At 40.1% G+C, this 14,155-nt stretch overlaps 1 protein-coding gene and 12 non-coding genes across 13 annotated transcripts in view; all 13 read left to right on the top strand.

Moving 5' to 3' along the window:
• Nucleotides 1–14,155, top strand: part of efcab6 (EF-hand calcium binding domain 6) — a 191,423-nt gene that overhangs the window by 22,061 nt on the left and 155,207 nt on the right. The window lies entirely within an intron of this gene.
• Nucleotides 403–475, top strand: trnak-cuu (transfer RNA lysine (anticodon CUU)). The gene has a single exon. It is a non-coding gene; the product is annotated as a tRNA-Lys (tRNA).
• Nucleotides 1,540–1,612, top strand: trnak-cuu (transfer RNA lysine (anticodon CUU)). The gene has a single exon. It is a non-coding gene; the product is annotated as a tRNA-Lys (tRNA).
• Nucleotides 2,321–2,395, top strand: trnak-cuu (transfer RNA lysine (anticodon CUU)). The gene has a single exon. It is a non-coding gene; the product is annotated as a tRNA-Lys (tRNA).
• On the top strand, nt 3,810–3,882 carry trnak-cuu (transfer RNA lysine (anticodon CUU)). Its single transcript has one exon. It is a non-coding gene; the product is annotated as a tRNA-Lys (tRNA).
• Nucleotides 4,548–4,620, top strand: trnak-cuu (transfer RNA lysine (anticodon CUU)). Its single transcript has one exon. It is a non-coding gene; the product is annotated as a tRNA-Lys (tRNA).
• On the top strand, nt 5,235–5,307 carry trnak-cuu (transfer RNA lysine (anticodon CUU)). The gene has a single exon. It is a non-coding gene; the product is annotated as a tRNA-Lys (tRNA).
• Nucleotides 6,015–6,087, top strand: trnak-cuu (transfer RNA lysine (anticodon CUU)). Its single transcript has one exon. It is a non-coding gene; the product is annotated as a tRNA-Lys (tRNA).
• trnak-cuu (transfer RNA lysine (anticodon CUU)) lies at nt 7,152–7,224 on the top strand. Its single transcript has one exon. It is a non-coding gene; the product is annotated as a tRNA-Lys (tRNA).
• Nucleotides 10,221–10,293, top strand: trnak-cuu (transfer RNA lysine (anticodon CUU)). The gene has a single exon. It is a non-coding gene; the product is annotated as a tRNA-Lys (tRNA).
• trnak-cuu (transfer RNA lysine (anticodon CUU)) lies at nt 11,266–11,338 on the top strand. Its single transcript has one exon. It is a non-coding gene; the product is annotated as a tRNA-Lys (tRNA).
• trnak-cuu (transfer RNA lysine (anticodon CUU)) lies at nt 12,394–12,466 on the top strand. Its single transcript has one exon. It is a non-coding gene; the product is annotated as a tRNA-Lys (tRNA).
• On the top strand, nt 13,175–13,249 carry trnak-cuu (transfer RNA lysine (anticodon CUU)). Its single transcript has one exon. It is a non-coding gene; the product is annotated as a tRNA-Lys (tRNA).

A 14,155-nucleotide genomic window follows, 5' to 3' on the forward strand; every position in this document is an offset into this window, starting at 1 on the left:
TTGGCATGTCTAATAGCACAGCTAGTTCTGATCAAACCCCTAATGTTCTTCATTCTTTGTATTTAAATGGTAGCGAAAACAAAGTAGAGTGGTCCATTCATTGTACTAAAGCATGAGGGAAGGTTTTCTTCATGCTACGTCTAGAAAAAACAGTAGTTTTACATTGTATGGGTCGCCCGGTTGGTTCAGTTGGCAGGCCAATGTTGTCACAGTTCTGTTGTTTGTGGCTTTGTTACCTACATGGTCATCTCACAGATAGCATACTAATGTATATATTTTCCTGATTTTAATTGACAGTGGTGGAGTTGGTCAATTTGGGATTCGACACATTGTCTTAAAAAGAGTTTCAGGTTTTTACCACACCACATTTCGAAAAAATGTTGTTTTTTTTCCATAAATGTAGCCCGGTTAGCTCAGTCGGTAGAGCATGAGACTCTTAATCTCAGGGTCGTGGGTTCGAGCCCCACATTGGGCGCAAACTTTATCCTGTGTCAGTTAAACTGAGCAATGTTTGTTGTTCATGCCAACTGACGTGTAAGTATCATGGCTGCTGTTTATTGGCAGGTTTTAAATGCGGAGCTGTGATAAATCATGCAATCTCAGCACGACCTAGCATTTGATATGGTTTCATGCATCCAAAATAACTGCTGTTGTTGGTCCAACCCATAAGTTGTGGGCTGCTTTTGTACATGGTTCGGAAGGTTGGCTCAGTTGGAAGAGTAGGTTTGATTGTTTTTTTAACACTTATCTCAGATACAGTATATCTGGCCATGTTTCTATGTTGGCATGTTAAATAGCACAGCTAGTTCTGATCAAACCCCTAATGTTCTTCATTCTTTGTATTTAAATGTTAGCGAAAACAAAGTAGAGTGGTCCATTCATTGTACTAAAGCATGAGGGAAGGTTTTTCTTCATGCTACGTCTAGAAAAAACAGTAGTTTTACATTGTATGGGTCGCCCGGTTGGTTCAGTTGGCAGGCCAATGTTGTAACAGTGCTGTTGTTTGTGGCTTTGTTACCTACATGGTCATCTCACAGATAGCATACTAATGTATATATTTTCCTTATTTTAATTGACAGTGGTGGAGTTGGTCAATTTGGGATTCGACCCATCTTGTCTATCTTGCCATGTTTCTATGTTGGCATGTTAAATAGCACAGCTAGTTCTGATCAAACCCCTAATGTTCTTCATTCTTTGTATTTAAATGTTAGCGAAAACAAAGTAGAGTGGTCCATTCATTGTACTAAAGCATGAGGGAAGGTTTTCTTCATGCTACGTCTAGAAAAAACAGTAGTTTTACATTGTATGGGTCGCCCGGTTGGTTCAGTTGGCAGGCCAATGTTGTAACAGTGCTGTTGTTTGTGGCTTTGTTACCTACATGGTCATCTCACAGATAGCATACTAATGTATATATTTTCCTGATTTTAATTGACAGTGGTGGAGTTGGTCAATTTGGGATTCGACCCATTGTCTTAAAAAGAGTTTCAGGTTTTTACCACACCACATTTCGAAAAAATTGTTTTTTTTTCCATAAATGTAGCCCGGTTAGCTCAGTCGGTAGAGCATGAGACTCTTAATCTCAGGGTCGTGGGTTCGAGCCCCACATTGGGCGCAAACTTTATCCTGTGTCGGTTAAACTGAGCAATGTTTGTCCTTCGTGCCAACTGACGTGTAAGTATCATGGCTGCTGTTTGTTGGCAGGTTTTAAATGCGGAGTTGTGATAAATCATGCAATCTCAGCACGACCTAGCATTTGGTATGGTTTCAAGCATCCAAAATAACTGCTGTTGTTGGTCCAACCCATAAGTTGTGGGCTGCTTTTGTACATGGTTCGGAAGGTTGGATCATTTGGAAGAGTAGGTTTGATTGTTTTTTTAACACTTATCTCAGATACAGTATATCTTGCCATGTTTCTCTGTTGGCATGTTAAATAGCACAGCTAGTTCTGATCAAACCCCTAATGTTCTTCATTTTTTGTACTTAAATGTTAGCGAAAACAAAGTAGAGTGGTCCATTCATTGTACTAAAGCATGAGGGAAGGTTTTCTTCATGCTACGTCTAGAAAAAACAGTAGTTTTACATTGTATGGGTCGCCCGGTTGTTTCAGTTGGCAGGCCAATGTTGTAACAGTGCTGTTGTTTGTGGCTTTGTTACCTACATGGTCATCTCACAGATAGCATACTAATGGATATATTTTCCTGATTTTAATTGACAGTGGTGGAGTTGGTCAATTTGGGATTCGACCCATTGTCTTAAAAAGAGTTTCAGGTTTTTACCACACCACATTTCGAAAAAAACTTGTTTTTTTTCAATAAATGTAGCCCGGTTAGCTCAGTCGGTAGAGCATGAGACTCTTAATCTCAGGGTCGTGGGTTCGAGCCCCACATTGGGAGCAAACTTTATCCTGTGTCGGTTAAACTGAGCAATGTTTGTCGTTCGTGCCAACTGACGTGTATCATGGCTGCTGTTTGTTGGCAGGTTTTAAATGCGGAGTTGTGATAAATGATGCAATCTCAGCACGACCTAGCATTTGGTATGGTTTCAAGCATCCAAAATAACTGCTGTTGTTGGTCCAACCCATAAGTTGTGGGCTGCTTTTGCACATGGTTCGGAAGGTTGGTTCATTTGGAAGAGTAGGTTTGATTGTTTTTTTAACACTTATCTCAGATACAGTATATCTTGCCATGTTTCCATCTTGGCATGTTAAATAGCACAGCTAGTTCTGATCAAACCCCTAATGTTCTTCATTCTTTGTATTTAAATGTTAGCGAAAACAAAGTAGAGTGGTCCATTCATTGTACTAAAGCATGAGGGAAGGTTTTCTTCATGCTACGTCTAGAAAAAACAGTAGTTTTACATTGTATGGGTCGCCCGGTTGGTTCAGTTGACAGGCCAATGTTGTAACAGTGCTGTTGTTTGTGGCTTTGTTACCTACATGGTCATCTCACAGATAGCATACCAATGTATATATTTTCCTTATTTTAATTGACAGTGGTGGAGTTGGTCAATTTGGGTTTCGACCCATCTTGTCTATCTTGCCATGTTTCTATGTTGGCATGTCTAATAGCACAGCTAGTTCTGATCAAACCCCTAATGTTCTTCATTCTTTGTATTTAAATGGTAGCGAAAACAAAGTAGAGTGGTCCATTCATTGTACTAAAGCATGAGGGAAGGTTTTCTTCATGCTACGTCTAGAAAAAACAGTAGTTTTACATTGTATGGGTCGCCCGGTTGTTTCAGTTGGCAGGCCAATGTTGTAACAGTGCTGTTGTTTGTGGCTTTGTTACCTACATGGTCATCTCAAAGATAGCATACTAATGTATATATTTTCCATATTTTAATCGACAGTGGTGGAGTTGGTCAATTTGGGATTCGACCCATCTTGTCTATCTTGCCATGTTTCTATGTTGGCATGTTAAATAGCACAGCTAGTTCTGATCAAACCCCTAATGTTCTTCATTCTTTGTATTTAAATGTTAGCGAAAACAAAGTAGAGTGGTCCATTCATTGTACTAAAGCACGAGGGAAGGTTTTCTTCATGCTACGTCTAGAAAAAACAGTAGTTTTACATTGTATGGGTCGCCCGGTTGTTTCAGTTGGCAGGCCAATGTTGTAACAGTGCTGTTGTTTGTGGCTTTGTTACCTACATGGTAATCTCACAGATAGCATACTAACGGATATATTTTCCTGATTTTAATTGACAGTGGTGGAGTTGGTCAATTTGGGATTCGACCCATTGTCTTAAAAAGAGTTTCAGATTTTTACCACACCACATTTCAAAAAAATTTTGTTTTTTCCCCATAAATGTAGCCCGGTTAGCTCAGTCGGTAGAGCATGAGACTCTTTATCTCAGGGTCTTGGGTTCGAGCCCCACATTGGGCGCAAACTTTATCCTGTGTCGGTTAAACTGAGCAATGTTTGTTGGCAGGTTTTAAATGCGGAGTTGTGATAAATGATGCAATCTCAGCACGACCTAGCATTTGGTATGGTTTCAAGCATCCAAAATGACTGCTGTTGTTGGTCCAACCCATAAGTTGTGGGCTGCTTTTGTACATGGTTCAGAAGGTTGGCTCATTTGGAAGAGTAGGTTTGATTGTTTTTTTAACACTTATCTCAGATACAGTATATCTTGCCATGTTTCTATCTTGGCATGTTAAATAGCACAGCTAGTTCTGATCAAACCCCTAATGTTCTTCATTTTTTGTATTTAAATGTTAGCGAAAACAAAGTAGAGTTGTCCATTCATTGTACTAAAGCATGAGGGAAGGTTTTCTTCATGCTACGTCTAGAAAAAACAGTAGTTTTACATTGTATGGGTCGCCCAGTTGGTTCAGTTGGCAGGCCAATGTTGTAACAGTACTGTTGTTTGTGGCTTTGTTACCTACATGGTCATCTCACAGATAGCATACTAATGTATATATTTTCCTTATTTTAATTGACAGTGGTGGAGTTGGTCAATTTGGGATTCGACCCATTGTCTTAAAAAGAGTTTCAGGTTTTCACCACACCACATTTCGAAAAAATTGTGTTTTTTTTCCATAAATGTAGCCCGGTTAGCTCAGTCGGTAGAGCATGAGACTCTTAATCTCAGGGTTGTGGGTTTGAGCCCCACATTGGGCGCAAACTTTATCCTGTATCGGTTGAACTGAGCAATGTTTGTTGTTCATGCCAACTGACGTGTAAGTATCATGGCTGCTGTTTATTGGCAGGTTTTAAATGCGGATCTGTGATAAATCAAGCAATCTCAGCACGACCTAGCATTTGGTATGGTTTCATGCATCCAAAATAACTGCTGTTGTTGGTCCAACCCATAAGTTGTGGGCTGCTTTTGTACATGGTTCGGAAGGTTGGCTCAGTTGGAAGAGTAGGTTTGATTGTTTTTTTAACACTTATCTCAGATACAGTATATCTGGCCATGTTTCTATGTTGGCATGTTAAATAGCAGAGCTAGTTCTGATCAAACCCCTAATGTTCTTCATTCTTTGTATTTAAATGTTAGCGAAAACAAAGTAGAGTGGTCCATTCATTGTACAAAAGCATGAGGGAAGGTTTTCTTCATGCTACGTCTAGAAAAAACAGTAGTTTTACATTGTATGGGTCGCCCGGTTGGTTCAGTTGGCAGGCCAATGTTGTAACAGTGCTGTTGTTTGTGGCTTTGTTACCTACTTAAAAAGAGTTTCAGGTTTTTACCACACCACATTTCGAAAAAATTGTGTTTTTTTCACATAAATGTAGCCTGGTTAGCTCAGTCGGTAGAGCATGAGACTCTTAATCTCAGGGTCGTGGGTTCGAGCCCCACATTGGGCGCAAACTTTATCCCGTGTCGGTTAAACTGAGCAATGTTTGTCGTTCGTGCCAACTGACGAGTAAGTATCATGGAAGCTGTTTGTTGGCAGGTTTTAAATGCGGAGTTGTGATAAATCATGCAATCTCAGCACGACCTAGCATTTGGTATGGTTTCAAGCATCCAAAATAACTGCTGTTGTTGGTCCAACCCATAAGTTGTGGGCTGCTTTTGTACAGGGTTCAGAAGGTTGGCTCATTTGGAAGAGTAGGTTTGATTGTTTTTTTAACACTTATCTCAGATACAGTATATCTTGCCATGTTTATATGTTGGCATGTTAAATAGCACAGCTAGTTCTGATCAAACCCCTAATGTTCTTCATTTTGTGTATTTAAATGTTAGCAAAAACAAAGTAGAGTGGTCCATTCATTGTACTAAAGCATGAGGGAAGGTTTTCTTCATGCTACGTCTAGAAAAAACAGTAGTTTTACATTGTATGGGTCGCCCGGTTGTTTCAGTTGGCATGCCAATGTTGTAACAGTGCTGTTGTTTGTGGCTTTGTTACCTACATGGTCATCTCACAGATAGCATACTAATGTATATATTTTCCTGATTTTAATTGACAGTGGTGGAGTTGGTCAATTTGGGATTCGACCCATTGTCTTAAAAAGAGTTTCAGGTTTTTACCAAACCACATTTCGAAAAAAATTTTTTTTTTCACATAAATGTAGCCCGGTTAGCTCAGTCGGTAGAGCATGAGACTCTTAATCTCAGGGTCGTGGGTTTGAGCCCCACATTGGGCGCAAACTTTATCCTGTGTCGGTTAAACTGAGCAATGTTTGTTGTTCATGCCCACTGACGTGTAAGTATCATGGCTGCTGTTTATTGGCAGGTTTTAAATGCGGATCTGTGATAAATCATGCAATCTCAGCACGACCTAGCATTTGGTATGGTTTCATGCATCCAAAATAACTGCTGTTGTTGGTCCAACCCATAAGTTGTGGGCTGCTTTTGTACATGGTTCGGAAGGTTGGCTCAGTTGGAAGAGTAGGTTTGATTGTTTTTTTAACACTTATCTGAGATACAGTATATCTGGCCATGTTTCTATGTTGGCATGTTAAATAGCACAGCTAGTTCTGATCAAACCCCTAATGTTCTTCATTCTTTGTATTTAAATGTTAGCGAAAACAAAGTAGAGTGGTCCATTCATTGTACTAAAGCATGAGGGAAGGTTTTTCTTCATGCTACGTCTAGAAAAAACAGTAGTTTTACATTGTATGGGTCGCCCGGTTGGTTCAGTTGGCAGGCCAATGTTGTAACAGTGCTGTTGTTTGTGGCTTTGTTACCTACATAGTCATCTCACAGATAGCATACTAATGTATATATTTTCCTGATTTTAATTGACAGTGGTGGAGTTGGTCAATTTGGGATTCGACTCATCTTGTCTATCTTGCCATGTTTCTATGTTGGCATGTTAAATAGCACAGCTAGTTCTGATCAAACCCCTAATGTTCTTGATTCTTTGTATTTAAATGTTAGCGAAAACAAAGTAGAGTGGTCCATTCATTGTACTAAAGCATGAGGGAAGGTTTTCTTCATGCTACGTCTAGAAAAAACAGTAGTTTTACATTGTATGGGTTGCCCGGTTGTTTCAGTTGGCAGGCCAATGTTGTAACAGTGCTGTTGTTTGTGGCTTTGTTACCTACATGGTCATCTCACAGATAGCATACTAATGTATATATTTTCCTGATTTTAATTGACAGTGGTGGAGTTGGTCAATTTGGGATTCGACCCATTGTCTTAAAAAGAGTTTCAGGTTTTTACCACACCACATTTCGAAAAAATTTTGTTTTTTTCCATAAATGTAGCCCGGTTAGCTCAGTCGGTAGAGCATGAGACTCTTAATCTCAGGGTCGTTCGTTCGAGCCCCACATTGGGCGCAAACTTTATCCTGTGTCGGTTAAACTGAGCAATGTTTGTCGTTCGTGCCAACTGACGTGTAAGTATCATGGCTGCTGTTTGTTGGCAGGTTTTAAATGCGGAGTTGTGATAAATCATGCAATCTCAGCACGACCTAGCATTTGGTATGGTTTCAAGCATCCAAAATAACTGCTGTTGTTGGTCCAACCCATAAGTTGTGGGCTGCTTTTGCACATGGTTCGGAAGGTTGGCTCATTTGGAAGAGTAGGTTTGATTGTTTTTTTAACACTTATCTCAGATACAGTATATCTTGCCATGTTTCTCTGTTGGCATGTTAAATAGCACAGCTAGTTCTGATCAAACCCCTAATGTTCTTCATTTTTTGTATTTAAATGTTAGCGAAAACAAAGTAGAGTGGTCCATTCATTGTACTAAAGCATGAGGGAAGGTTTTCTTCATGCTACGTCTAGAAAAAACAGTAGTTTTACATTGTATGGGTCGCCCGGTTGGTTCAGTTGACAGGCCAATGTTGTAACAGTGCTGTTGTTTGTGGCTTTGTTACCTACATGGTCATCTCACAGATAGCATACTAATGTATATATTTTCCTGATTTTAATTGACAGTGGTGGAGTTGGTCAAGTTGGACCCCGTTTCTGCTTTTCAGGGTAGATGAGTCCCTTGGCAACATCCAACCTAAAGTCCTTCAGACACTGATGTTTCTGACCCAGTGGGGCTGCATCACGACGATGGAGAAGCCAGGCATTATTGACAGCAATGTCGACCATCTGCCAAAATATGCCCAGGTACCATCGGTGGGACTTGGCTGGAGTGCGATACAGGGCAATCATCATATCGGCTAAATCTACTCCTCCCATGTGAGTGTTGTACTCAGATACAATCTTCGGGCACGGCACATTTATCTTCTTCTTTTCCTCTTTGGAGTATCGTCTCACTTGGCCAACAGGGATGACAGAAGCACAGGAGCTCACCAAGGTGACAGTTTTGTTGTCTGCCCATTTGACAACAGCAAGCTTCGCATCGTTGTCTACACGAAAGTCAAAGCTGCCTCTTCCTCTTCGTAGGAGGTCTCGATCTTCTTCCAATGTACAACCCATCAAGCGGTTCTTTCGAATCGTACCCAAACTGCTGAGGCCCATAGACTCTTTTAGATGTGTTATCAATCTCAGGGATGTGAAAAAGTTGTCAAAATAGACAATGCAGTTGGAGGGGTTTCTGATGGTGCTGCACAGCTGCAGAACAACATTTCCACCTAACCCAAACTCTTTGTCTGGAGTAGCACCATTAAATGTAGACTTCCCTGTGTAGACCATGAAGTCATACACAAAGCCAGACACACCAGCTCGCACAAAGACCTTGAAACCCCATTTCTTGGGTTTGCTGGGTAGATACTGCCGCAGACTTCCAGCTTTTTTGCCTTTGTATGGAACCATCATTTCATCAATTGAGAATTGGTTTTCACTCTCAATTTCCACACACTTCCCCCTCATGTGGTCAAGTACAGGCCTTACTTTCAGCAGGCGATCTGCACTGGTGTCAGAGCTTGTGTTGTCTTGAAAGTGGAGCATTCTAGACAAACATTTAAACCTTTTGACTGGTATGACATCTGCCACTTTGTCATATCTCGTATCTGTTGCCCAGTAGTTTTCCACTGCAGGCATTTTCACTACACCCATGATCAACTTCATTCCAATGAATGCTTTGATTTCAGAGGCATTGGTGTTGATGCTGCTTCCAATGAGCTGACATGAATACAAGTTCGTCTGGTGAGCAATGGTCTCAAAGATGTCGTCGTCAAAGAATTTGGAGAAGTATGTCAGTGGAGTGGATAGCTCATCTGGTGCAGTGAAGCAACTTTGTGTAACTGTACACTGGTGCTCAAATTTAGTTTTTCTCCACCTATTGAAAAGAAAAAAAATATATATCTGTGAAAAAATAGACACCACCTTCCCCCAATACTAACCACAAAACTATTTATAATTTTACACAAACTCCTTTGTGTCTGTGTGTGCAAATGAGAGATACTAACACACATGACCATACAACAGATCATGTTTTGTTGCAGACATATGCTGTACATACAATATCTGCACCAAAATCACTGGATCTCTTACACAACAATTCACTATACTACTCTATTCATTACCTGAACATCTTCCCTCTTTTACTGTGGTTTTCTCCCTCTTCTGCCTCGTCACTTGAGCTATCACTGAGCTGGTCACTGCTGCTACTGTCCTGATTCTGGCCCTCTGTATATAATTCATCTTCCTCATCTTCTTCACTGGTTCCCTCATCTGAATCAGATGAACCATCAGGTGGCAACACAACAGATGCCACCTCTCTCTTTCTTCCACCATAGAAAGTACTGGTAGAAATTCCCTGAAAACATATGTACACTAGTGAATTAATCAGTAATACACATTCAAGAGTAAAATAAAGTGTAATCAATATTTAACACCTTTATATTATTGATTATCTGTAGAGTATAGGGTTCCAAACATAAGTATATCTGAGAGTGATTATGCCTGTTTTTATACCCCTATCTGGACAATGTATCCCCCAAGATACAGACATTCAATGCCTGTTTATCAAAGACGTGTAAATGTCAATCATTATTTTTCAACAAGAATACACAAAATTATGCTTAAAGAACAATATTTAAAAAAAAAATCCCCCCAAAACATAATTAACAAGAAAAAGAACAACTCTTACCTCATGGCCAGTGTCTCTGTCCACGTAGGCTGCCATTTTGGAGTTTGACATAAATGTATCAATTTAGTTTTGAATGCTGCAATTCAGTCACATGACTTGGGCACTTGACCCCCCCCCCCAAAACTTTCTCATGATATTAAGTGCAGATACTTGATGCCCCTCCCCCCTACAGCCTGCCAAATGTCTGTATCCCTCGGGATACAGAAACCATTTAAGGGTTAAAAAGAGTTTCAGGTTTTTACCACACCACATTTCGAAAAAATTGTGTTTTTTTCCCATAAATGTAGCCCGGTTAGCTCAGTCGGTAGAGCATGAGACTCTTTATCTCAGGGTCTTGGGTTCGAGCCCCACATTGGGTGCAAACTTTATCCTGTGTCGGTTAAACTGAGCAATGTTTGTTGGCAGGTTTTAAATGCGGAGTTGTGATAAATGATGCAATCTCAGCACGACCTAGCATTTGGTATAGTTTCAAGCATCCAAAATAACTGCTGTTGTTGGTCCAACCCATAAGTTGTGGGCTGCTTTTGTACATGGTTCAGAAGGTTGGCTCATTTGGAAGAGTAGGTTTGATTGTTTTTTTAACACTTATCTCAGATACAGTATATCTTGCCATGTTTCTATCTTGGCATGTTAAATAGCACAGCTAGTTCTGATCAAACCCCTAATGTTCTTCATTTTTTGTATTTAAATGTTAGCGAAAACAAAGTAGAGTGGTCCATTCATTGTACTAAAGCATGAGGGAAGGTTTTCTTCATGCTACGTCTAGAAAAAACAGTAGTTTTACATTGTATGGGTCGCCCAGTTGGTTCAGTTGGCAGGCCAATGTTGTAACAGTGCTGTTGTTTGTGGCTTTGTTACCTACATGGTCATCTCACAGATAGCATACTAATGTATATATTTTCCTTATTTTAATTGACAGTAGTGGAGTTGGTCAATTTGGGATTCGACCCATCTTGTCTATCTTGCCATGTTTCTATGTTGGCATGTTAAATAGCACAGCTAGTTCTGATCAAACCCCTAATGTTCTTCATTCTTTTTATTTAAATGTTAGCGAAAACAAAGTAGAGTGGTCCTTTCATTGTACTAAAGCATGAGGGAAGGTTTTCTTCATGCTACGTCTAGAAAAAACAGTAGTTTTTAGTGCTGTTGTTTGTGGCTTTGTTACCTACATGGTCATCTCACAGATAGCATACTAATGGATATATTTTCCTGATTTTAATTGACAGTGGTGGAGTTGGTCAATTTGGGATTCGACCCATTGTCTTAAAAAGAGTTTCAGGTTTTTACCACACCACATTTGGAAAAAATTGTGTTTTTTTCCCGTAAATGTAGCCCGGTTAGCTCAGTCGGTAGAGCATGAGACTCTTAATCTCAGGGTCGTGGGTTCGAGCCCCACATTGGGCGCAAACTTTATCCTGTGTCGGTTAAACTGAGCAATGTTTGTCGTTCGTGCCAACTGACGAGTAAGTATCATGGCTGCTCTTTGTTGGCAGGTTTTAAATGCGGAGTTGTGATAAATCATGCAATCTCAGCACGACCTAGCATTTGGTATGGCTTCAAGCATCCAAAATAACTACTGTTGTTGGTCCAACCCGTAAGTTGAGGGCTGCTTTTGCACATGGTTCGGAAGGTTGGCTCATTTGGAAGAGTAGGTTTGATTGTTTTTTTAACACTTATACAGTATATCTTGCCATGTTTCTCTGTTGGCATGTTAAATAGCACAGCTAGTTCTGATCAAACCCCTAATGTTCTTCATTTTTTGTATTTAAATGTTAGCGAAAACAAAGTAGAGTGGTCCATTCATTGTACTAAAGCATGAGGGAAGGTTTTCTTCATGCTACGTCTAGAAAAAACAGTAGTTTTACATTGTATGGGTCGCCCGGTTGGTTCAGTTGGCAGGCCAATGCTGTAACAGTGCTGTTGTTTGTGGCTTTGTTACCTACATGGTCATCTCACAGATAGCATACTAATGTATATATTTTCCTGATTTTAATTGACAGTAGTGGAGTTGGTCAATTTGGGATTCGACCCATCTTGTCTATCTTGCCATGTTTCTATGTTGGCATGTCTAATAGCACAGCTAGTTCTGATCAAACCCCTAATGTTCTTCATTCTTTGTATTTAAATGTTAGCGAAAACAAAGTAGAGTGGTCCATTCATTGTACTAAAGCATGAGGGAAGGTTTTCTTCATGCTACGTCTAGAAGAAACAGTAGTTTTACATTGTATGGGTCGCCCGGTTGTTTCAGTTGGCAGGCCAATGTTGTAACAGTGCTGTTGTTTGTGGCTTTGTTACCTACATGGTCATCTCACAGATAGCATACTAATGTCTATATTTTCCTGATTTTAATTGACAGTGGTGGAGTTGGTCAATTTGGGATTCGACCCATTGTCTTAAAAAGAGTTTCAGGTTTTTACCACACCACATTTCGAAAAAATTGTGTTTTTTGCATAAATGTAGCCCGGTTAGCTCAGTCGGTAGAGCATGAGACTCTTAATCTCAGGGTCGTGGGTTCGAGCCCCACATTGGGCGCAAACTTTATCCTGTGTCGGTTAAACTGAGCAATGTTTGTCCTTCGTGCCAACTGACGTGTAAGTATCATGACTGCTGTTTGTTGGCAGGTTTTAAATGCGGAGTTGTGATAAATCATGCAATCTCAGCACGACCTAGCATTTGGTATGGTTTCAAGCATCCAAAATAACTGCTGTTGTTGGTCCAACCCATAAGTTGTGGGCTGCTTTTGTACATGGTTCGGAAGTTTGGATCATTTGGAAGAGTAGGTTTGATTGTTTTTTTAACACTTATCTCAGATACAGTATATCTTGCCATGTTTCTCTGTTGGCATGTTAAATAGCACAGCTAGTTCTGATCAAAACCCTAATGTTCTTCATTTTTTGTATTTAAATGTTAGCGAAAACAAAGTAGAGTTGTCCATTCATTGTACTAAAACATGAGGGAAGGTTTTCTTCATGCTACGTCTAGAAAAAACAGTAGTTTTACATTGTATGGGTCGCCCGGTTGGTTCAGTTGGCAGGCCAATGTTGTAACAGTGCTGTTGTTTGTGGCTTTGTTACCTACATGGTCATCTCACAGATAGCATACTAATGTATATATTTTCCTTATTTTAATTGACAGTGGTGGAGTTGGTCAATTTGGGATTCGACCCATTGTCTTAAAAAGCGTTTCAGGTTTTTACCACACCACATTTCGAAAAAATTGTGTTTTTTTCCCATAAATGTAGCCCGGTTAGCTCAGTCGGTAGAGCATGAGACTCTTAATCGCAGGGTCGTGGGTTCGAGCCCCACATTGGGAGCAAACTTTATCCTGTGTCGGTTAAACTGAGCAATGTTTGTCGTTCGTGCCATCTGACGAGTAAGTATCATGGCAGCTGTTTGTTGGCAGGTCTTAAATGCGGAGTTGTGATAAATCATGCAATCTCAGCATGACCTAGCATTTGGTATGGTTTCAAGCATCCAAAATAACTGCTGTTGTTGGTCCAACCCGTAAGTTGTGGGCTGCTTTTGCACATGGTTCGGAAGGTTGGCTCATTTGGAAGAGTAGGTTTGATTGTTTTTTTAACACTTATCTCAGATACAGTATATCTTGCCATGTTTCTCTGTTGGCATGTTAAATAGCACAGCTAGTTCTGATCAAACCCCTAATGTTCTTCATTTCTTGTATTTAAATGTTAGCGAAAACAAAGTAGAGTGGTCCATTCATTGTACTTAAGCATGAGGGAAGGTTTTCTTCATGCTACGTCTAGAAAAAACAATAGTTTTACATTGTATGGGTCGCCCGGTTGGTTCAGTTGGCAGGCCAATGTTGTAACAGTGCTGTTGTTTGTGGCTTTGTTACCTACATGGTCATCTCACAGATAGCATACTAATGTATATATTTTCCTGATTTTAATTGACAGTAGTGGAGTTGGTCAATTTGGGATTCGACCCATCTTGTCTATCTTGCCATGTTTCTATGTTGGCATGTCTAATAGCACAGCTAGTTCTGATCAAACCCCTAATGTTCTTCATTCTTTGTATTTAAATGTTAGCGAAAACAAAGTAGAGTGGTCCATTCATTGTACTAAAGCATGAGGGAAGGTTTTCTTCATGCTACGTCTAGAAAAAACAGTAGTTTTACATTGTATGGGTCGCCCGGTTGGTTCAGTTGGCAGGCCAATGTTATAACATTGCTGTTGTTTGTGGCTTTGTTACCTACATGGTG

This window comes from Centropristis striata, chromosome 22 (assembly GCF_030273125.1).
Source record: "Centropristis striata isolate RG_2023a ecotype Rhode Island chromosome 22, C.striata_1.0, whole genome shotgun sequence".
NCBI lineage: Eukaryota > Metazoa > Chordata > Actinopteri > Perciformes > Serranidae > Centropristis > Centropristis striata.